Consider the following 22,572-nt stretch of genomic DNA (forward strand, 5'->3'; position numbering starts at 1 on the left):
GTAAATAATCCTAATCAGTTTCAGATACAGATAGATGGATCAATAGCTAGTTAGATAGCTAGACATATGATAGATTTGATGGACTTGCTCCCTTTTGAAAAAAATCAGCTGGCAATTAATCAATTGCAAATGAAGCATTTAGTAGGACAGTCCAATTTTGTTCAGGAATTTCTATTGCAATAGCATTGCTCTATGTCTGTCTATTTTAAAGGAAATCTACCTATTGATCTATCAATCTATCTATTTAACATCATCCCTCTTTCTGTCTATCCCCCTCCAAGGAGGAGAAAATAAGCTATCTTACAAAGAAGACTCAGAGGAAGATGAGTCAAAACATATTCTTCTACCTATTGCAGAGAATGGAAAATTACCATTAGAGTCAGACATTTGCATTTTCCCCCCACAAATTGTGAATAGAATGTTACGCCTAAGCTATCTTGGTAGCAAACAGCATTGAGTCTCATCAGCTTTAATCTAAATGGAGAAAAGACATGAAGGCAAACCCTTGTCCTTACTTACTTGCAAGCAGAAGCAATGCTTAGAGAGTTGTTTATCTTTGTGTATGAGATCATGTGTGTGTATTTGATAATTTATACTTACGTATGTTAAAAATTTATTTAGAATGAGTACAAAATGGATGTTTTTTGTCAACTGAATATTCTGATGAATTCAATGCTTACACATTCTGTGAAATGTCCAAAAGATCAAACCTTTTAAAAAGTCATAGGAATATGATCCAGGAATCCCACTTCTGGGCATATATCTAGAGAAAATGCTAATTCAAAAAGATATGTGCACCCCAATGTTCACAGCAGCATTATTTATAGTATTCAAGACATGGAAACACCCTAAATGTCCATCAACAGATGAATGGATGAAGAAGATGTGGTGTATATATACATTGGAATATCATTCAACCATAAAAAAGAATGAAATAATGCCATTTGCAGCAACATGAATGGACCTAGAGATTATCATATTAAGGGAAGTCAGACAGAGAAAGACAAATATCAAATGGTATCACTGATATGTGGAATCTAAAAAAAAAATGATACAAATGAACTTATTTACAAATCAGAAATAGACTCACAGACACCAAAGGAGAAGGTGTTGGGAGAGGGATAAATTAGGAGTCTGGGATTAACATATACACACTACTGTATATAAAATAGATAAACAAGGACCTACTGTATAGCACAGGGAACTATATTCAATATCTTGTAAAACCTGTGATGGAAAAGAATCTGAAAATGAATATAATCACTGAATCAGTGATCCCTGAATCACTTTGTTGTATACCTGAAACTAACATAATATTGTAAGTCAACTATAATTCAATAAAAGAAAAATGTTTTAAAAGTCATAGAAATCCCATAAAATTACTGCATAACCACCCCGGTTTCCTCATCTTACCACTGCTGCCAGACTGTACATGGATGTGTTCACCAACTCTGGATCTTATTCACAAGCACACTAAAATTTGATGCCTGATTGTGTAGTGATGGAGTATTTTTGTCCTCTCTCTGACTCCTTTTTGTTCCATTAAATTTTATTCTGTTGTCCTATTTAAGCTCTCTCTTTCAACTGGTGCTATCACCTCCTCCCTGAGTTCACAATGAGATCTCCTCTTATATGACGATGGCTAGAAGCAGACCATACTTATTATCATCATTATGAAAAACTTTATATGTTAATAAGGCATATTTAGCCTTAAAATTACGTCAAACAAAAATGTGTGATTTAGAGGGTAATTCAGAGTCATATAGTATCTCAGAATCTTTGCAGTGAAAATCAGCGGTTCAAAACTAGGATTCAGGACTTAGTTTGAATCATTATATAATGATTGACACCAGAAGTGGCTTTTGCAATAAATCTCTGTAATAAGAACATTCCCTTTTTGGGTATCTTTTAGGGAAAAAAGAACAAGAAAAAAATCAGTTTGAGCATTATCGTGGCTTAAATTTTAGATAAATGGGAACCTACTTTGGTTGCTTACCCTCATGTGGACTAGATGCTGGTAAATTTCAACAGCAGTTTTATTTCTGCAGCCTCGAATTAAATCCCTTTATTTTGTCAGATGTGAATGAGACACAATTTCCAAAAGAAAAAAAAAAAAAAAGACTAAAACAGTGAATCTTAAAAAAAAAAAAAATCCATTCATTTTCTAGACTTGGATCCAGTAAGTACCAGTCAAGGAAAATAATTTCTTCAAGGAAAAAGAGTTCATATTTCTTCTGAAACATCACTGTTGCCATAGTTACCAAAAGGTCTCTTTCTTTCCCCCACCCCAACAATAACATCACCATCTAGGTACACATAGCTCATAAAAGTAAACGTTTTATTGTGGAAATTTATAAGGACATGGGCTCTATTTCCAATGACTTTTAAAAACCTGAAATTGAAGGATTTTATTAATAAGTACACCTGAGTTGAACCTGATGCTTTTCTGAGTGAGAGTGTAGGAGAGACGGGGGAGGAAAGAAATTGAAAAGAGTCACACAGTTTTAACTTTACCAAGGTGAAAGTGATCTAAATTAGGATTTGGACATAGTCAGTCTTCTCCACCCCACTGTATATAAACACTCCTACGTGGGTTGCCATGTCTGTAAGACTGATACCTTCATCTGGATAAGCCCCAAGGAATTAAAACATACCCACACACACATACACATGCACACCTTGGAAGAAGAAAAATATAAACCAGCTTATTTTCATTATTGGTCTTGCCAAATATAAACTTTAGAGACAAAATTTTAAATAAAGCAGCAACTATGAAAATAAACAATGAGATCCTTGTGTTCAGGATTACGTAGTTGGGGTGTGCATATTTGCAATCAAGCTCGGAGTAGAAATAAAATCTGTTTTCTCTACCTTCTTTTCCTCTTACTTTTTAAGAAGGGGTCACCAAAATCCTTACTAACAGGAATTTAATGTGTAAATATATAGTTTGAGGGGAGTAAAAGATTGCTAAGAAATAGGGGGTCAATGTGCTCATTGTAAACAATTCTATCAAATAGTCCAGTCACTTCAGCGAATTACAAAACCCATCAAATGTGTTTATGATTTGGAAAGCATCTTGAAAACCAAGAAAGTTTGAAGACTTAAAAAGTAACTTGCCTACCTCAATCTCCCCTTTTTTGCTAACGTATTAATTTTCTTCATAGTTTCCTCTTTTATACTTAAAAAATTCCTTATCCTACCCTACATAGTATATCATAAATTACAAGTTATTTACATTAAATTCATTAAAATATGAAAGGCATTTAAGTGCTTCATATTTTAGTGCACTGTTTAATTTTGAGTGAGTTATTTAAATGCCATTTTTAATATTTAATGTAGTTTTCTGGAGCAATAATCTCAATATGATGTTTAAATAGAGAATTCAAACTGATTTTAACAGAAAAATTATTTTTAAATTTCTTCATAAAAAAAGTTAATCCAACTATTTCCAAATAAAATATGTAAGCAGAAGGTTACAGTGTTTAAGAAAAACTGGCCCCTTCCTTTTAAGATGACTGCAGGATTTATGGATGTAAGCAAAGAAAGTATAAGAGGAGAAATTCTTTATGACATTATGTTTCAAAAAATTTATATATATATATATATATATATACACACACCATATTACATATATAATATATGTTCTATATAATGCATGTATTATAACATATTTATATTTATGATGTGTCATACATACGTTTGTGAAATAGATGTAAGTATACATGTACATGTATCTCATGTACTGAAGAGTTTTTATGTCTGCTATGAGTCAGTAATAGAGGCCACGATTTCTGTTTTATAAATTTTCTCTTGATTCAAAATTTGTTTTGTGGGGTGGTGGGTGGGATGTTTTATTTTTTTCTTCCACAGACTGTGTTGGCCTACCTTAGACTTATTTTGGTTTATTTTTGTTTATATTTTAATTATATGTTGGAAGGGAGACTTTATCTGGCCAATCAGCTTCGTCTGGGTTTGGATCTCATCTCCTTTCACTACTTTGAGAATTTTTATTGGTCAATTTCCCCTTTTTCCTATCTCCTGACTTTCTCTTCCCAGTAAATGCAGGCTTTTGCAATTCTAAACAATCAAGCGTGATCTTGAAATCCTCTTTTTGCTTGTATACCCGGCTTCCTTTGCAGGCTCTTTCTCCTCTCTCACTCACTTATTTCTAAAATCTTCCTATGCCTGAAGCCAAATGCTCTTTTCCATCTAAAGCCATCTTTTTGAGCAACTGAACCTTTTCCCATGGCTTCAGTTCCTACTTACTGGTTGTTAACCATCCTCTGCGATCCAGACACGTACTGACAGTTACCTAATGGGGCAAGTCATCCCATCCTGCTCACCTTTAAATTGGCAGAGTCTCCTTTTCTTCAGCATCTCAGTTAATATTTCACTCATGTACTCTCCAAGCACAAACCTTGAACTCTGCCTCCAATCCTTGTCTTTGTTTTCCTTAACCTTTGATCCATGTGACTTAGGAATTCACTCCAGCTCTATCACATTGACCCTTTCTCATGTCAGACCCAAAACCCGCTGTAACCAATTAATCTGAGACCCCTCAAATGCAGCTTATACACTGAAAACAGGGATATCTTCATTAAATATGCATCTAACTCTGTGAGTCGTCTAATTTTAAATTCTTTAAAAACAGACTGTTGTATATACCAAAAAAACTTAAATTCCTTAAAATGGCTTACATGAAAGTTTATAATTTCCCCCCTGTCTGATGAAAAAAAGTATATTCTTATACTCACATATACACTATTCACTCACCATGCACTATCATTTCACTCCCTGGACATTTATCAAAAGAATCATGCTTGCTTCTTCTTTTCAAGCAAAGCCTTATCATTCCCATCATCTGGAAAGTCCTTCCTTCTCTTCCCGAGGATCTCCTTTCCATCCTCTGAGACCAAACTCACTACTGACCTCATCTGTGAACCGTCCTTACCTCTCCTCTTCTAAATTATAGTTTTTCCATTAGATGTTATAATTCTATTATAACATTTTAATATCATGCTTTAATTTTTGAAGATGACACTAAATCTAAACTATTGGTAAGATGTATTGAGCTCTAACAATATATGCCAAGAACTCTTCTGAATGATAGATATATAGTATTTTATTAAATCTTCACGGTCATTGCTTGTTATGTACTATTTTCACACTACAGACCAGAAAACAGATACTCATAGAAGTTAAGTATTGTACCAGATTCACTCAATTAGCACTTTGCCAAGCTAGTATTTAATCCAAGTGTTTCCTGAGTCCAAATCCTTTGATTTTTTTTTTTCTAGTATATGATGTTTTCTTTCCAGTTGTTTGAATTCCAGGTTTCCCCTACCAGGGTAAAGTACATGACTTGAAGAAGGCTATGGAATCTTTCGCATGAACCCATTTCATTAATTTTCCAGGTTCCTGAAAGAATGCATTGCAGTGAGTGGGACCGCTTTTTTCATTCTGTGTGATTTTGACATACAGTTCATGCATCATCCAGTGAGAGAAACTGCACTGACCTGCATATTTAATGTCTGGTGCCTAAAATTTTCCCAGACCACCTTAAATATCGCAGCTTACAAAATTGAAAATGAGTAATGCGGAAAAGGTCCAAGATATTCTACTTAGTGGTCTCTGCATGACATCTAGTGGTTGGAATTGGAAATTTTGAAGAAATTATAATTCATGCCAGAGGCGGAGGGGAAAAAACTTATCTTAGAGTCTTTTTTCCTGACATCAAAGGAAGAGTGATACAGAGCTCCTTTACTTCTAACTTTTTTTAAAAAAGGCTTTTCTGAATTATTACTGTTTCTCATTATACATATCAAGGAAACAGAATCTGCCTCTGCGTTCAGCGATCTGTGGTCCCTGGGGCTGAGGAAACATTCTCACTTACCTGTAATCAGGGCCTGCTCTTGGCAGATATGACTGAGGAACCATTATCAGATGCAAAATAAATAAACCCTTTCAGTTTTCTTCCTCACACACGGTGTGACAATGAGCACTCTGTAAATACGCAAGCACTAATCACAAAGTAATGATATTATAATCTATGACTGTGTTATTCAAAATTATATTTTAAAAATCTCTCATGTACACCAGTTTGGGTCCTAGGCTTTGGGTCACAGGAATGACATTAGCTCCAGATCTTTGATGTTACAAGACTTGGGATCTGCCCGCTACAAGCTCATATTCCACCTAGAAAACCAACAGTGGAAACTGGTACATGATCTGTTTCTAACACGTGACACAGTCAGAGCTTCAGGGTTGCAGAAAAGGATTTGGAGTTCAAGAGGTCAGAAAAAGGCTCTTAGCGGAGGATGAGTTTGCTGATAGGTGGACAGCAGACGGCAAAATTGCTAAGACAATAAGCAGTTGAGCAAGGATCCTGGCTCCCCTGCTTTCCTGCAGTGGGACCTTGGGCAAGCTGCCTAACAGCTCTGCATTTTACTTTCGTCATGTGTACAACAGAGTAAAACTCAGCCTCTATTTCATTTGGTGAAGATGAACACAGTACCTGTATACGATGAATCATCAGCCCTTTTAATTGCACATAAATGAAAAAAGAGTCTTCAAAGCAAATGATATTTCCTGAGAAAAATAAGCAGGGATAAATAAATATTATCTACCTGACACCAAGACATGGACAAGAGAGTTTGAAAAGTGATCATAAATATTTTACGGCAATCTCTTTCTTTTTTTTTTTTTTTTTTTTTGGAGGGGGTTGGTGATGAGGTTTATTTATTTATTTTTTTAATGAAGGTACTGGGGATTGAACCCAGGACCTTGTGCATGCTAAGCACACGCTCTACCACTGAGCTATACCCTCCCCTATGGTAATCTACTTAAAAGGCATATGCCGTGGACTCTTAGAACACATGTCATGCGGTTGGAGCGCAAGTCCTTGAAACCCAGCAAATACTAACACATACTGTTTTTTCATTTTTCTATTACTGCAAGGTACTTTTTTGGCCACAACATGAACCAAAGTAAACAGGTACAGCTCGCGAATCATAGGCTTTTATAAAAATCAACACCTAAGACACAACTTACTTCACAATAAGTTTCTCTATTTTACTGAAGTCTAATCAGTTTACAATGTTGCATCGGTTACTGGTGAACAGCATAACGTTTCAGTCATACATACAGATACGCATATTCTTTTTCATATTCTTTTTCATTATAGGTTACTACAAGATCTTGAATAAAGTTCCCTGTGCTATACAGTAGGTCCCTGTTGTTTATCAATTTTATACATGGTAGTTAGTATCTGCAAATCTTGGACTCCTAATTTATCCTTTCATACCCACTTTCTCCCTTGGTAACTGTAAGTTTGTTTTCTACATCTGTGAGTTTGCTTCTGTTTTGTAAATGAGTTTGTGTCATTTTTTTTTTTTTTTTTTTTTAGATTCTACATATCAGTGATATCATCAGAGATCATTTCTGTAGTTCATTATTTTATTTTAAATGAGAGAAGGTCAGCCAGTAAGTGTTTAGGCTTGCAGGGTCTATTGTTCAAGATTATTGGATCAGCAAACCCTAGAATTAACTTCCAGGATGAAGAATAAAGGGAAAAAAAAAAAAACACTCCACATAGGTTCAAAGGAGACTTTTGTTGAAGAGGTGGGTTTTCCTGTGGTCTTTGAAGTGGGAGAGGCTGAGTGCTACTTAAATCCTGGGGCCTTGCGATGAGTGAACTGTACGAGAGATTGCTGATGGACCTGGAATCTCACAGTGGTTGTTTTGTGTCTTGCTTTGAGAAGGTTGGTGATAATTAAACTCCTTTTCCAGTATGATCTTTGTTTCTAACCCAAGTATCCTATTTAAGAAGAGCCAAGTAGTATAAGCATTTTTTTTTTCTTTGCTACCGCTGAAACTGACTCCCTTAACTTCCTCCACATTTATTTTCCCCAAATGTGTGTATTGTTAGTTGAAGAAATGATTTCCTGAGTAGTAGGGGGCAGGGTGCCACACATGAACGCACATGAGAGACAGACAGAGAGAGATAGATGGAAGGACGTATACAGAGAGAGACAGGGGAGTGTGTGTGTCTGTGTGTTTTTATAGATCTGCTTCCAGAAAGCTCAGCCTTCACCTTCTCAGGACCATTTCGTTTAAAATGTTATCTTTGCCTTTGTGTTATTTATCTGTGTGAGATAGCTGACTGATTTAAGTGCTGACTTTATGCAAGACTGGCATCTCCACCGTGATATTTAACAGACCTGAACTAAACAAAAGCTTATTCAGTTTGAGTCATTTAAAATATTTGGTCATTTTTTAACTCCATGTAAACTTTCTAGTTAAACCTCATTTCAAATAGTGAAAGAATTAGAGCCTGACTAGAATGCCTGGCTGACGATGGTTTCTCAATAAATATTTCTGATTGATAAGCTGAAAATGAGTGAGTATGTTTGCTTTTATGGGACTAACAGACTTAAAAGGAACAAGTAATAGCATTTCAATTCTGAATTGAATCATAATACTAAAATACTGAATCTCTGTACTGCTTGTCTTTTTAGCTGCCTTGCCCTGTTCATTTCTGATATTGTCTTTCTTCTGTTTTTTTCTTCTCTTAAATAACAAGGACCAGATTTGTGAATATCCAGTACCTCCCCTGCTGGAGATGAAATCAGTAGTTTGAGCTTCTTGACTTTGAAAACAAACTGTAACGTATAAATTAGATTAAATACTTTAGGTATATTCAGTACCTTCTTTATTAAAACGTGTTCATCTCTTGCTAACATATAAAATGCCTTTTCATGGACAGGTTTTTGATATCTGCTTCCCTTTCTCTATTTACAATGAAGTTTTAATTTTAAAATATACTACATATAACACAAATTTAAATCTCTTACATTTTTAGTAACATTTACTTTTGAAGTTACCCAAAATAGGGTTTCAAAGAAAAGTTCCACATTTTATTAGATACCCATCTCTCACTGTGTTTGACTTGTAGAATCATCTGGCTGCAACATACCAGGCTGAGCTAACACTTATATTGGTGTATCTGGCATAGATCAGTTGATTTGGGTTAAACTGACAAGGCCATCAAAATTTGATGAAGAAAAAGAAGACATTGCTGCTTCTAACATTTGTAAATGCCAAAAGACATAGGTATCTTATACGGTGAGAAGGAAGTTCATGCGAGTCTGTCTGAATGCTTGGATGTAAAAGTAATATTTCTATAAATACAAGTAAAACGTTCTGGATTTCTTAGTATGTAGGAGAAACCAGTTTTATTCTTTCCACTCTGTCTTAAATAAAAGTTTACTAAACAAAACCTCCAGCAGAATATATCACTGCTGACAATTATGATTAGTGATTAAGACCTATGATTTGTTATAAAGAAAGATCCAACCCACCCAATAACTATAGTCCATTCCAGTGTAGCAATCTAAATTTCAAACAGCTGTCTAGTGAATGTTTCTTGTCCCCCCCTAACTTGAGCCTATAGCCCTGGGAGCCTGCAGTGTAAGGAGAGAGTCCAATGGCTACGTTTCCTTCTCCTTACCTGACCTTGTCCTCTGCTGCCTAGACTGCTTGATAGGGCCAAGGTGAGATGATATGGAAGAAATGAACATAGGCTTATGGTTCGTTAAGGCACAATTGCAACATGGTGTTAGTGCTCTCTAGTGGCGTTGGGCTCAGTTGATACTGAAAGTGGACTTGTTCTCCAACGGGATGTTCTGAAGGTCCCTCAGAGATCCTTTCTGAGATCTTTCAACTACTATAAAGTAGGTACTTCTTGTTGGAGACACATTTCCTCTCTTCATGGTTGTCCTGATCATGATCTCTTTTGCAATAACTCAAGCCCAGCATGTTCTTGCATCTGATACTTGGGAAATCCATTCTTTCGCTTTATCATAAAAATATACTTCTCTTTATCCTTGTAAGCTGTAACACTTCCAGTGTCTCCTGAAGTCCAGGGGCCAAACTGAGTTCTCAGAGTTTTGTGTTATGTTGTGTTTTTGTTTTCCTGAAATCCTGCTTGTTATTTGACAGGCTGAAAGAGGAATGTCTTTTTCCATTCCCTATGGACGGTGATGGATGAATGGAATGCCAGGCACAATGATACTCCCTCAGAACAAGCTCTCACTGTCTTTCTTTCTTTGTCTTATATAATGCATGAAGCACTAATAGCAGAAGGATAGGTTTTAGATCATCCTTTGGCAAATTTGAATCAATCATCTAGAAATTGCTTTTAGAATGATGAGAGTGAGGGTGTGTGTGTTTGGGGATAAGTTTTGCAAGTATAGCTTTGTTCCTTAAAAGGTGAGTGTGGATTTTATATAAAATTGTGTATTTGAAACATATTTTGGAAGCTATAAGGTGTTCTATATTCATTATCATCATCCCCAGCCATGAATTCATAGGGTGTTCAGATCCTGCAAACTTCTTATGATAAACATGCATGGGTTTTATGTGTTCTCCTCACCTTCCTGGCTTCTGTAGATGATCATTCTTCATGCAAAGAGATGGAATTACCCCTGATTTAGAATCTTTCTGAAGAGATCCCCAATAACGACATTTGCATTCTTTTAGCTTGGGAAGATCAAAGCAATAGGAATACAGAGTCCTGTACAAGCTCTGCAGAGGTTGAAGGATAACGTTCCCCAGGCCAGCAACACATCTCTGTAAGCTGAATTATAGGGAGGATGTGGGGAAGAGGGAATGAAACTGTCTATTAGTTGAATAATGGAAAAATATAGTAAATTCCATGAAGCAGACAAGGGCTAGAGGGCCTGGGTTTCTTACATGTAATAGCTGTGCAGCAAGAGAAGAAGAGAGTATATTTACCTTATATGGAAAAGTATCTTCATGCTGGGTTTAAGACTCGAACAAAATTTGGATACTTTTCAAAAGCAAAATTCTATATATTCTCAAGTGCTTTCTCTTTAATATCCAATATTCTTAGACTTTTAAATACAAGTGGAAAATACTGCCATTGAAATGTAAGCACAATATTTTCAAATTGCAATCTATAATTCTTCTTCCTAAGGGGTTGCTCTCCAATGACTTTTTTTTTTTTTTTTTTTTTTTTTTTGCAAAATCTGTCTTACTCAGTAACTGTCGTATGTCTGAGACACTAAATACAATGATAAGGAAAGGATAATTGTTCTACACTTGATTTTCTTTAAAAGTTAGGATGACTTTCAACACAGCTATTGTAAAATTGGCTGCTATATTGAGGATTTTCAAGCAGAAGTAATACTCCAATATGAACTGCTTTGACGTTTCACTCATTGGTAGTTACTCACGCCCAGCATTTTCTTCTCTCAGCTAAACTTAAGTCACATTTAAATTACAGCTAATATGTAATTTTCAAAAACAATTTGTTATTACTCCAAAGTCAAATACAGTAGTATTTGACTTATACATATAACCAGCTATTGAAAGATGAATGCAGAATTACTCAAAGATGCTTTAATAGACTCCGAATTCTTAACTATATGAATGCTGAAAAAAATTACTCAAAATAATGATTCCCAGTACAATTCAGAAATGTTACATATAGTTTGATTGTGCTTTCTGAATCCTGAAAGAAAGGTATCTTAGCAATAGTTTAGGACTTAGGACCTCAGATATTTAGCATTGAAAGCAGTAGTATAATATCAAATGATGTAAATTACTTTATTATTTTATACTATGTTCTAAATTCTTACACATTTTAATACATTAAAATAATTCAGAAGAAAATTGCAAGGAAAGAAAAGTCATATGGGCAAGGTTAGAAATGAACAACCATTGATGTGTTTCCTTAAGGCTAGGAATAGGAAGAAGCCATCACCACTTATGGGCCTAAAGGAAAAAAGAGGATAGCTGACAACTGGCACCCATAGGAAACAGGCACAGGTGAGAGCTTCCTGACATGAGCTGTGACATTCAGAGGACGGAGACAACCAATAAGTGGACCCAGTAGATAGATGAAAGGCAGGGGAAGAAATGCTCCCAACTCACTGTACTCCATCCAGAATGGAAAGAAAGAAGCATAATTTTCTCTATTTGCAGAAGATAAAATCTTATATGAAGAAAATACTAAATGATCCACTAAAAACTATTATAATTGAGAAATGAGTTCACCAAGACTGTTGGATGCAAGATTAATATAGAAAAATCAATCGTATGTACATACAATTGAACAATTCAAAAATGAATTTAAGAAAATAATTACATTTATTATAGACTTAAAAATCAAAATACTTAAGAATAAATTTAATAAAAGAACTGCAAAATGTGTATTCTAAAAACAACTAAAGTGGAAGGAAACTATGGAAGACCCCCAAAAAATGTAGAGATGACTCATAACCACAGATAAGATGTTGATATCATTAAGATGGTGATACTTTCCAAATATATTTACATATTGAGAGATTTTAACCCTATTAAAATCCCAGGTAGACTATCTGCAGTAACTGACAAATTGAGCCTAAAATTTATTTGGAAATTCAAGGAATTCAGAAGAACTGAAACAATCTTGAAAAAGAAGACAAAATTTATAGGACTTACCTGGAGGACTCCTGATTTCAAAACTTACTACAAAAGCACAGTGATAAAGAGAGTGTAGCGCTGACATAATGGGATAGATTTGAGAGTCCAGAAGTAAATCCTCACATTGATGGTCAATTGACTTTTGATAAAGATGTCAAAACAAATAACTGGAGGAAGAATGCACTTTTCAGTCAATGATTCTGGAACAATTAAGAATCCACGTGCTAAAAGAATAAAGTTGGACAGCTACGACACACCATACACAAAAATTACCCCTAAATGGATCAAAGACCTAGATATAACAGCTAATAAAATAATTCTTAAAAGAGAATCTAGGTGTAAATCTTTGTGATTTTGGATTAGGCAATGCCTTCTTAGATATGACACCAAAAGCATAAACAACAAAGAAAACAATAGACTGGGAGTTGGAGATATGCAGACATTAACTACTATATATAAAATGGGTAAACAACAAGTTTACACTGTATATAGTGCAGGGAACTATATTCACTATCTTGTAGTAACTTATGGTGAAAAAGAGTATGAAAACAAATATATATACGTTCATATATGACTGAAGCATTGTGCTGTACACCAGAAATTGACACAACATTGGACTATACTTCAATAAAAATATATATGAAGAAAAAGAAAACAATAGATTAATTGGATTTCCTCAAAATTAAAAATTATGCATTTCAAATGCACTAAGAAGAAAGTATAAAGTTAGCTCATAGATAAGAGAAAACATTTACAAATCAAATACCTGATAAGGGACTTTTATCAATAACATGTAAATAATCTTAGAACTCAATAATAAGGACTCAAATAACCCAATTAAAAATAGGAAAAGGATCTAAATAGACATTTTTCCAAAGAAGATATGCAAATATGCACATATATGCAAATAGTCACTAGGCAAATAAGAAGGACCTTGACATTATTAACCATCAAGAAAATGCAAATCAAAATTACAATGAGATACCATTTTGCACCTATTAGGATGGTTATAATTTAAAAAGACAATAGTAAGTTCTGCAAGGATCTGGACAAATTGGAACGTTTTATACTTCTGGTGAACATGTGAAATAGTGCAGCCACTTTGGAAAATCGTCTGGCAGTTCCACAAAAGTTTAAACACAGTTACTGTGTGATCCAGCAATTCCACACTTAGGTACATCCTTGAGAGCAATGACAATAGATACCCACAAAAATATTTGTACATAAATATTTGTGATCACATTATTCATAGCAACCCAAAATTAGAAAGGATCCAAATCTCTATCAACTAATGACTGAGTAAACAAAATGTGGTATATTCATTCAGTGGAGTATTAGTTGGCAATAAAAAGTAACAGAGTACTGATACATGTTACAACATCAACCTTGAAAACATTACTTTGAATGAAGGAAGTCAGTCAGGAAAGACTATATGTTGTATGACCCATTTGTATGAAATGTCCAGAATAGGCAAATCTAAAGAGGCAAAATATGTTAGTGGTTTCATAGGACTAGTGGGAATGAAGAAAAGAAGGGTCACCCTTTAAGGGTATAGATTTCTTTGGAATTGATGAAAATACTCCAGAATTGATTTGGTGATGATTGTGTAACTCAGTGACTATACAGAAAATCGGTGAATAGTGTACTTTATGTGAATTCTATGTCGTGTGAGTTATATCTCAGTAAAGCTATTTCTAAAAAGTGTATAATAATTACTGTAAGAGAACAAGTTTATATAAAAGAGCTTCTCTCTTTATAAATTTATAATCTATTAGCCAAGACAAACTAGTACTGCCTTTATCCCACCCCCTGACAATTTCCCAGGATCAAGATGCTTCTGAATTCCACAGCTCAAACTTCCAGATTCATTGTTGAGAATATTAAAACCAGTTAGGTAGAGAACAATTAAAAAAATTATGGAGGGAGAGTATAGCTCAAGGGGTAGAGTGCATGCTTAGTGTGCATGAGGTCTTGGGCTCAATCCTCCTCCAAAAATATGATAAAATTAAAAAAAATTTAAATGATATAATCAGTAACTCCCATACGCATAACCCTCCATGTTTTCTAAGGAATTGTCACTCAGTAATAAGTTTCCTGGTGATGTCAGTCAATCCATGTAAACAGTCTTGTCTTTCCAACTCAGTATTAATACTGTGGATAGCAGACACTGTATGTGTACTAGAATGCTATTTAAACAATATGTGTTTAATAAATAATTGAAAAACAAACAATGAATAATAGAAACCTAACATGAGTAGCGGACACTGTAAGCTGTCAGAAGAATCCAACTTTCCATTGCAAATAGCTTGGAGGCATGTTAGCGATGACAAATTTTAAATTATTTTCAGTACCAGTTTGGTGGGTTTAGCAAAGTCCCTTATAGCCAAACGTATTACTGATTAATCTAACTTTGCTGGTTTCATGCTAGAGTAACTGATGTCTCTAAATGATTCTAAAGTTTGGATTTCTTTAAGAACAAGAAGCTCTGTTCTTTTTCTGTCAATAAATGTCATGTTAGAAATTTGTGACATCTATTTCTAAATTCAGTAGCTATATATGTTAACATGTTCTAAATTAATAAATTTAGTTATAATGATTCTTAAAATTATTTTAAATAAAAAATAGCAATTATTCATTGCTATTACATGGTTGACTTTCTTCTTGTCTGGTTTTAATAACCACATATGTGAAATCTTTAAAGGAATCTGTCAATAAATCTTGTGAACACAGGAATCAGAAGAGTGAGGACTTTTCCGATCAAAATGGTTCTGTCATCTGCCTAAATTAGACTGCATTCTTTCACTATGAAGGCTGTCTCCTGAGTGATATTATTTCAAATCCATTCATATTTGTTCTTCCTCATTTTCAGTGACAGCTGAGTCCCACTTTAAGTTGGCTCCCTACTTTTTCTGCATTTGTTGCAAGATGAGGATATCCCATCTCTGGTTGTGACTTGCTGAGATCGGAGTATGTCTGCCTGGTGACTCTGAATCTATGAGAAGAACTTTTTTCTACTGTTCCAATACCAGCAAACACACTCAAACCATGTACCTCAATCTCTGAAACAGGTACCTCTTCCCAGACCAAAAGCCCATGGCCGAAACCAGGGAATTGAAATTGATCAATGACATTGGGAACAGAAGCATTCCCTTTCTCAGATTGGTTATGCTATTTCTCCTTCTTCCTTTTGTCAATAAAATTCATTTATCAGAGGTCATTTTTCTAGTCCTTTCCTATACATTTGCATACACACAGACATACACGTTTATTGTACTATTTCCCTCTTAGAAATCATTTAAATTACTGATAAATTTTGCTAGCAGTGAATTACTTGATGAAAACGCATGTAATTTCATCTTTCTGCATATGTGTACAAATACTTATAGAGTAGAATCCTACGGTATAAAAACTGAGCTAAAGAACAAATTTAGCATTAATCTTAATGAGTAATGCCAAATTTCCCTTTCCTCTACCAAAATCTTTGACAATCTACAAACCCACAGTAAAGAGTGTAGAATTTTTCTACATCCTGATCAATACTGGATAGGAAGCCTTTCATACTGTCAATATAATACATAAAAAACACTTTATTACTGCATTAAATTCCATAATTATGTTTGAGGTTGAACAGTTTTGTATATTGGCTATTTATATGAACTTTGTTCATATATTTTACCCATTTATGTTTTGAGTTATTTATTTGAAATGTATTTTATTTATTACTTAAATTAAAATTTTATCTCATATTTGCAAACTTTTTTACCATATGTACATTTCTGACATTCAGTAAGACTTCAATATTTTTATTCATAAAGATTATTTTTCAGGTTTTATTATTATATCATTAATGTACTTTTGTATTTCATTTCCTAACCAATTATTGTTAATATAAAAAAGTTTCATAAAATTGTAATCGTATGCTCACTTTGCTGATTTCTCTTACTTTTTCTGCTAGTTCTTCACTTTATTGTGTTTAAATTTCTTGAGTTTATTAAGTTGATTAAAAGTTAAGATTTCTGTATCAGTGGTTATTTAAACTTTAGGACACATTAGAATCCCCAGAGGGCTTGTTCAACTATAGATAGGTGAAATGATAGAGTATGTCTCTGATAGATCCCAAGAAGGTATATTTCTAGTAAATCCCCAGACCAGGCTGATGCTTCTGGTTTGGAGACCACAGTTTAAAAATTACAGTTTTATATAATAATTATTTAATCCACAAATGATGAGTATTTTATTAGGAGAATTTGCCAAGACCACAATATATTATTGAAATTTCTCAGTAAACTAGGAACAAAGGGGAACTTCTTAAACTTGATGAAGAATTCTGCAAAACGTTGACAGCTAACATTGTATTTAATTGTGAGACACTAGACGCTTCCTCACTAAGATCAGGAAGAAAGCAAGGATGTAACTCTCACTACTTTTTTCAACATCATTCTGGAAGTCCTGGCTAATTCAATGATACAAGAAAGGGAAATACAAGGTATACTGGTTGAGAAAAAGAAATAAACTGTCTTTCTTTGCAGATGACTTGAGTGTCTATGTAGAAAATCCTAAAGAATCAACAACAACAAAAAAATTCTGTTACACTTTTATGTACATATATGATTTCAAAAATCTAGATTGAGAAAAAGATCAACTTCTTGGAAAGCAGCTTGTGCTGGTTCCTGACGCTGCTCTGGGGAGACTTGGGGAAAGGCAGAAGTCCCCTGTTTCTGCAGTGAGGTTGGGGCCACAAGAGAGGGATCCCAAAATTATGAAAATTGGCATTTACATGGAGGTACTGTCAATTCAGCCGAGAGAGAGACAGAGAGAGAGAAAGAAGGAGAAAGAAAACAGGAGAGAGCAAGGAAAGAAAGAAAAGAAAGAAAAAGAAACCTTTGTTCTGAATATAAATAAATGTAAACAAATTCTCTCTGGAAGAGAAGGTTCTTACTTTATCACTCCGAAATATAAGCAAATGCATCCAGAGAGATGAAACTCTGTTAGCCTCCAGAAGTATTTCCTGTAACTATAACTTCCAAGGAGGTTTTATTTATTTTTATTCTTTTTTGCTATTCCAATTATCTTTTAATTTAACCTTCAGCTATTGCCAGTTTGCCAGTGTTCTCTGCTTATAAAGCTCTAACCATGGAGAAACATAAACTTATTCAAGAATTGTCTCCCAACAGATCACACTGATTCTTAAGTTGAATCACCATGGTGCTTGAGAGAGAATGATAAAAGCTGTGAAACTTGTCTCAGAAAATGCTCACATCAAATGTTTTTAGACAATTACAGAAGGTTCTTGAACTTCTGGAACTCACTCATAGATTCTGGTTAAAGAATACCCACATTTTATTGCAGTCAGAAATCTAAAACATCATTTTCCCCTGTTTTCAAAATCACTGGCTAACATCCCTAGTTTGGTATCCATGGCCTTCAATAGCACAACTCCCATTTAACTTTCTAATATAATTTCCCAGTAAGTCTGCTTTTCTAGCCATTCCATTTTACCTTATCCTCTATCACCTGCTTTTATTCAACCTTTTTTACTTTTCCATTCATGCCTATTAACATTCTTTTTAATTTACATGCCAACTCTTACATGAAACCATCCCTACTAGCTCCAATTACAACAATGCTATAATATTTTTGGCATCTATGGAAATATGTTTGCATACCTTTTGTAAAAGTTAATATCCTGTTTAAAATTATAGTTCTTTTCATGCCTCTCACCTCCAAAAAATCTTAATCCTCTTGAAAAAATGAGTCTTAAATGAAGTTGTATTTCTTAAAGAGTTTAGAATGGTAATTTGTCACAATTAGAGATTAATAAATGTTTCTAAGGTATTATAAAAATGTTTGACATCGTACTAATCATGTGGTATTTCGTTTTAGTCCAGATTTACTTCCTGTGAAGAAATCAGAATCATGCGTCAGTGTTAAAGGCAAATATCATGAGATATTGTGAAAGATAAGGACACCCATGCATGTTGATGTTTACACGATGTATTTAATGTTTCTGGGGTAATGGGAATTTTACTGGTGTCAGAATAAACAAGGCTGGTGTAGAAGGACTGTTCATTTGCATTTGAAGACAATCTGCACTGCGGTTAGACGGTTTCTATACAGATGTTGAGCTTGGGTGCTTTGCAAAACATTAGTTTCAGTGCTTGTTACATGACGCTACATGAAAGGTTTGGCACTGGGAGCCAGCTAGTGGCCCAGGAGTGAATACTAGAGTATGGCAGAACATTGTGGATGCTCTAATTACTGCAATCCATGTATTTGCTTTATTTGGAAATTCCAGTATTTCCAATGAGCAAGCCAAATATTTTGGATTTAAGTAAATACAGCTTTAGCTTTACTACTTGCTTTTGTTTCCCTTTACCAGTTTATTGTGTTTCTTTCTTTTCTCTTTTACAACTTCCTCTTCTACTTCAGACTTGATCCATTCCACTTCTAGCATCTTGGCTCCCTTTGCGCATTCTGCACTGTATTATATCCTCTTACACTGGGGTTCTATATCTAACCTCATTCCTTCCTAGTCTAGCTGTTTCCTCTTGTACGTTCTCTGTAATTTCCCTCTTTTGGTCTCCATGCCTTTCATATTCCACTGTGTTTTCCAAGATAGATTTAACTGTATATTGACTGCCTAGCATACACCATCAATTTAGCCAAGTGGTGAGAAACTGGAATGAAAAATGAAAGCCACATTCCTAACAACAACAAAATAGCTGTAGTCTAATAAAGATGTCCATCTAATAAAGTTCAAGTAAAGAGATGAGTTTTGGAAGAGGAAAAAAAAATGTGAGAGAGCATATAAAAGATAAACTAATCTAGCAGAGAATCAAGGAAAGCTAGACTCTTGAGGAAGGGAAGTGGCATAATAATTTCATAGTATAATTTCACTGTATTGACTTAGAGAAAAAATAAGATACAGAAAATGTGAATGATGAAAATGAAGATATTATATTCATGTTAATCATATGCCTCACCTACCTGCTAACTCACACAAGAATGTTTTGAGAAAAGATTTCCTGTGGAAATACTTTAAGGATTTTTCTAGATAATCATGAATATATGAATACAATTATCAGTTGTATTAGTGGCTCAAGTTAACAGCTTCTTGGAATCCATCCCTTTCTGTTATGCCTTTTGGGATTTCTCCTATTCTGAATCCAGGCTTAGCCATGAGACTTCCAATAGGAAGTGATTAATGTGACGCAAGTAGGGCTTTGAAAAGGCAGTCTAGAGAGTCTGTTTTAGACTTCTGCTATTGCCATGAGGTCATGCCCAGGCTAGCCTGTTGGAGTCTGAAAGACCATAAGGAAGATACCCAGGTCATGATAGCAGAAGTCTTCTCAGATCAGCCAGCTGACCTCAGATGTATGAGTAAACTCAACAGAGATTGGTCAAGGATGGCCCAGATTAGCAGAACCACTCAGACAACTTTAAATTTGTGAAAAATGAGAAAAGCATATTGTCTTAACCACTAAATATTGGGGTTACTTGTTATACAGCATTGCTCACTGATGCAGTGATTTAAAAAAAAAAATACATCCATGTCTACATAAGCATCCATACAGAATAAGATCTGGTAGTGTTCTTTGACCAAGCCATTATTTCTCACCTAAGTGACACCTTTAGTTGTCTGTGTTGCTTAATGAGTTCTACAAAGAACATTAACTTTAGCTTTCTTTTGCAACATAGAGTATGACTTTTTTCTTTCAATTCGTATGTTAAGTATGGCCTTTAGCACTACTCAATGGAGCTCAGAAAAGAGCCTTTTAATTAATTTCTAAGTCTCTAATGAGTAGTCTAAGGTGAGGGTCATATTTTCTTTGTGTGTTTAAAGATTGTGTATACAAAATATTAATCACAGTAACTTTTAATAGTCATATGTATTTTAGACTATTCAAAATTGAAATTAAAAGGACTACCTTGAAAGACTTCTACAAGAAAAAGTGAGCTCAAGAACACTTTAAGGATCTCATATATATTACCTGGGATAGAATCCAGCCCTGGATAAATCAGGTCATTTGGTTATGAGTGAATTGTCCATAAATTTACTGTTTCTAATAGTTTTGATTTTGGCTGCAGAAGATTTAATCCAAATTAGTGCTGTGGGTTATTCTTAGTGGGTATTGGTATTCTTTTTCGAGATTTGCCTACACCATAAATTAAACCAGGCTGAAGAGCACTTTGGTGTGGCTGTGATGCTGGATTTTACTTAGGGACTTCAGAGCTGCTCTTGAACTCAAAAGTTCTAGGGCAGAGTTTTCAGTGCTGTGCTGGTAAAGAAAGCAGATCCGAGGAAATGCAGACCCATTACACAGGCACCCAGACATTTCTTTGTCACAAATAAAATACTGCATAATTGCTATCAAACTGTCTCCAGGTTAAAAAGTTTCCCCTTCAATTTAGAAAAAATGAAAAAGTGATGTTTTATATTAGAGTGTTTCTTATTGTCAATGCATACACACTTTCTGTTGGCTTAATCTCTTATGGTCTGCTTCTCCTCTCTTGTCTGCTTTTCTTACAAGCTCCTTTCTTGGGGTGAGATGAGGAAAAAAGGAAAATTTAGATTTAAATAAATTGAGTCCAGTGATATCCCAGGGCTATCAGATGTTAGATGTCTCTGCTCTAACACTTCGCCTGTCCTAATTAATAACATTACATTCATATGCACATTAGGGTAAATGGATTTGTTGTGTATGCCCTTTTACAGTTTGACTTTGGAAGTCTCCTCCACTTGGGAGACTTTGTGTTGGGGAAATCTGAAATTTCATTAATGACACTGTCTATTCAGAGCACCTGTTCGAGGTGCTCTCCCATGGCAAATATGACCCAGGAGCGATATAATCACCTTGATGTACTTTTGTGATTCATATGAAATTCAAGCCTTTTGCAGTTTGAGTTCTTAGTAAAATACCATTTCCTGTTTTTAAGGGGAAAAATGGCATAAAAATCATCTAAAAAGACACATAAGGCCCTTGGACATCAAATAGGTCTTACAAAACAACATTTTAATGAATTAAGTGTAAATGAATCAGGAACATGTGGGTTGAATTTCCCTTGAAATACCCATGGGTTTAAAAATTAAAAACAAACAAAAAAAAAAGGCTTGGCAAAGAATCCTGTGCATTTTATTGAGCTCAAACCTTTTGAAAAAAAAAAAAAGGAAAAAGAAAGCAGCCTTGATTTGGTTGACTGAATTAAAAAAAAAACACTGCTGTAGTCTTTAATTATTTATTTTTTAATTCTATAAAAAGATTGAAAGTATAATAATGTTTCTTCTTGGGTGCCAGGCTCATTGACGTTAGTCCATTTTTCAAGGATATTAACATTTTGATTAAGCAGAACCCTCAAATCTTGGTTGTCTTTTTTCAGGGGCAGTAGTTACAGTCAGAGGAAGAAGAAAAAACTATAGTTCAAATAAAGTTCATTAGAGCTGAGACAAAGAAAATACAGTGATTGTTCAGTTCACTAACCAAGAAGATCTAAACCCAAAGGAGTAGAAGGCCCAGTTAGCTAACCATTGAACAAAAGGCTAGAAAAACATTCATCTGAGGACCGGAGCTCAGGAGGTAAGGAAAGCTGAAATAAGTGAATAAATCTATGTTCTGAGAGGAAGACCTCGGATACAAGGAAATGGTGGGCAGAAAAAATAAAAATTAGATAGACTGAAAAATCTTGAGTGGCAACTGGAAATGGCCAAAAGACAGCAGGGGCATGGGATTAGAAAGCTTCTAGAGATGAGAAAAACAGAGCAAATAAGAATACTCAAAGTTGTGCTGTGAATACAACTTTTAATATGAGTATGAATGCAAGCTGTTGGACTTACCAACTTCCACATAGTGGGAGCCCCACGACTGTATTATACTTGGGAACTACTGACGGGAGCATGTCTTAAAACACATTTAAATGTACTCAAGAGAATTTACGGCATGATTGATTTACATAGATACATTTATGTTGAGATATATTATACTCAGACTCTTGGTGGAGTAAAAATGTTTAATTGAGGGAGCCTAGGAGACATCAAGTCCCAATAGAGAAAAATCTGTAATTTGAAGATTTGAAGATTACTTTAAATCT

The 22,572-nt window shown here is 34.6% G+C and overlaps 1 long non-coding RNA gene and 1 other non-coding gene across 2 annotated transcripts; one reads left to right on the forward strand and one right to left on the reverse strand.

Annotated features, from left to right (window-relative positions):
- Positions 1-6,754: 6,754 nt before the first annotated feature.
- On the reverse strand, positions 6,755-6,826 carry TRNAA-AGC (transfer RNA alanine (anticodon AGC)). Its single transcript has one exon. It is a non-coding gene; the product is annotated as a tRNA-Ala (tRNA).
- Positions 6,827-8,276: 1,450 nt separating this feature from the next.
- On the forward strand, positions 8,277-15,703 carry LOC135323356 (uncharacterized). The gene is made up of 2 exons (XR_010384890.1): positions 8,277-8,398; positions 15,356-15,703. It is a non-coding gene; the product is annotated as an uncharacterized LOC135323356 (long non-coding RNA).
- The last annotated feature ends 6,869 nt before the right edge of the window (positions 15,704-22,572 follow it).

The sequence above is a fragment of the Camelus dromedarius genome, chromosome 2 (assembly GCF_036321535.1).
Source record: "Camelus dromedarius isolate mCamDro1 chromosome 2, mCamDro1.pat, whole genome shotgun sequence".
NCBI classification, from domain to species: domain Eukaryota; kingdom Metazoa; phylum Chordata; class Mammalia; order Artiodactyla; family Camelidae; genus Camelus; species Camelus dromedarius.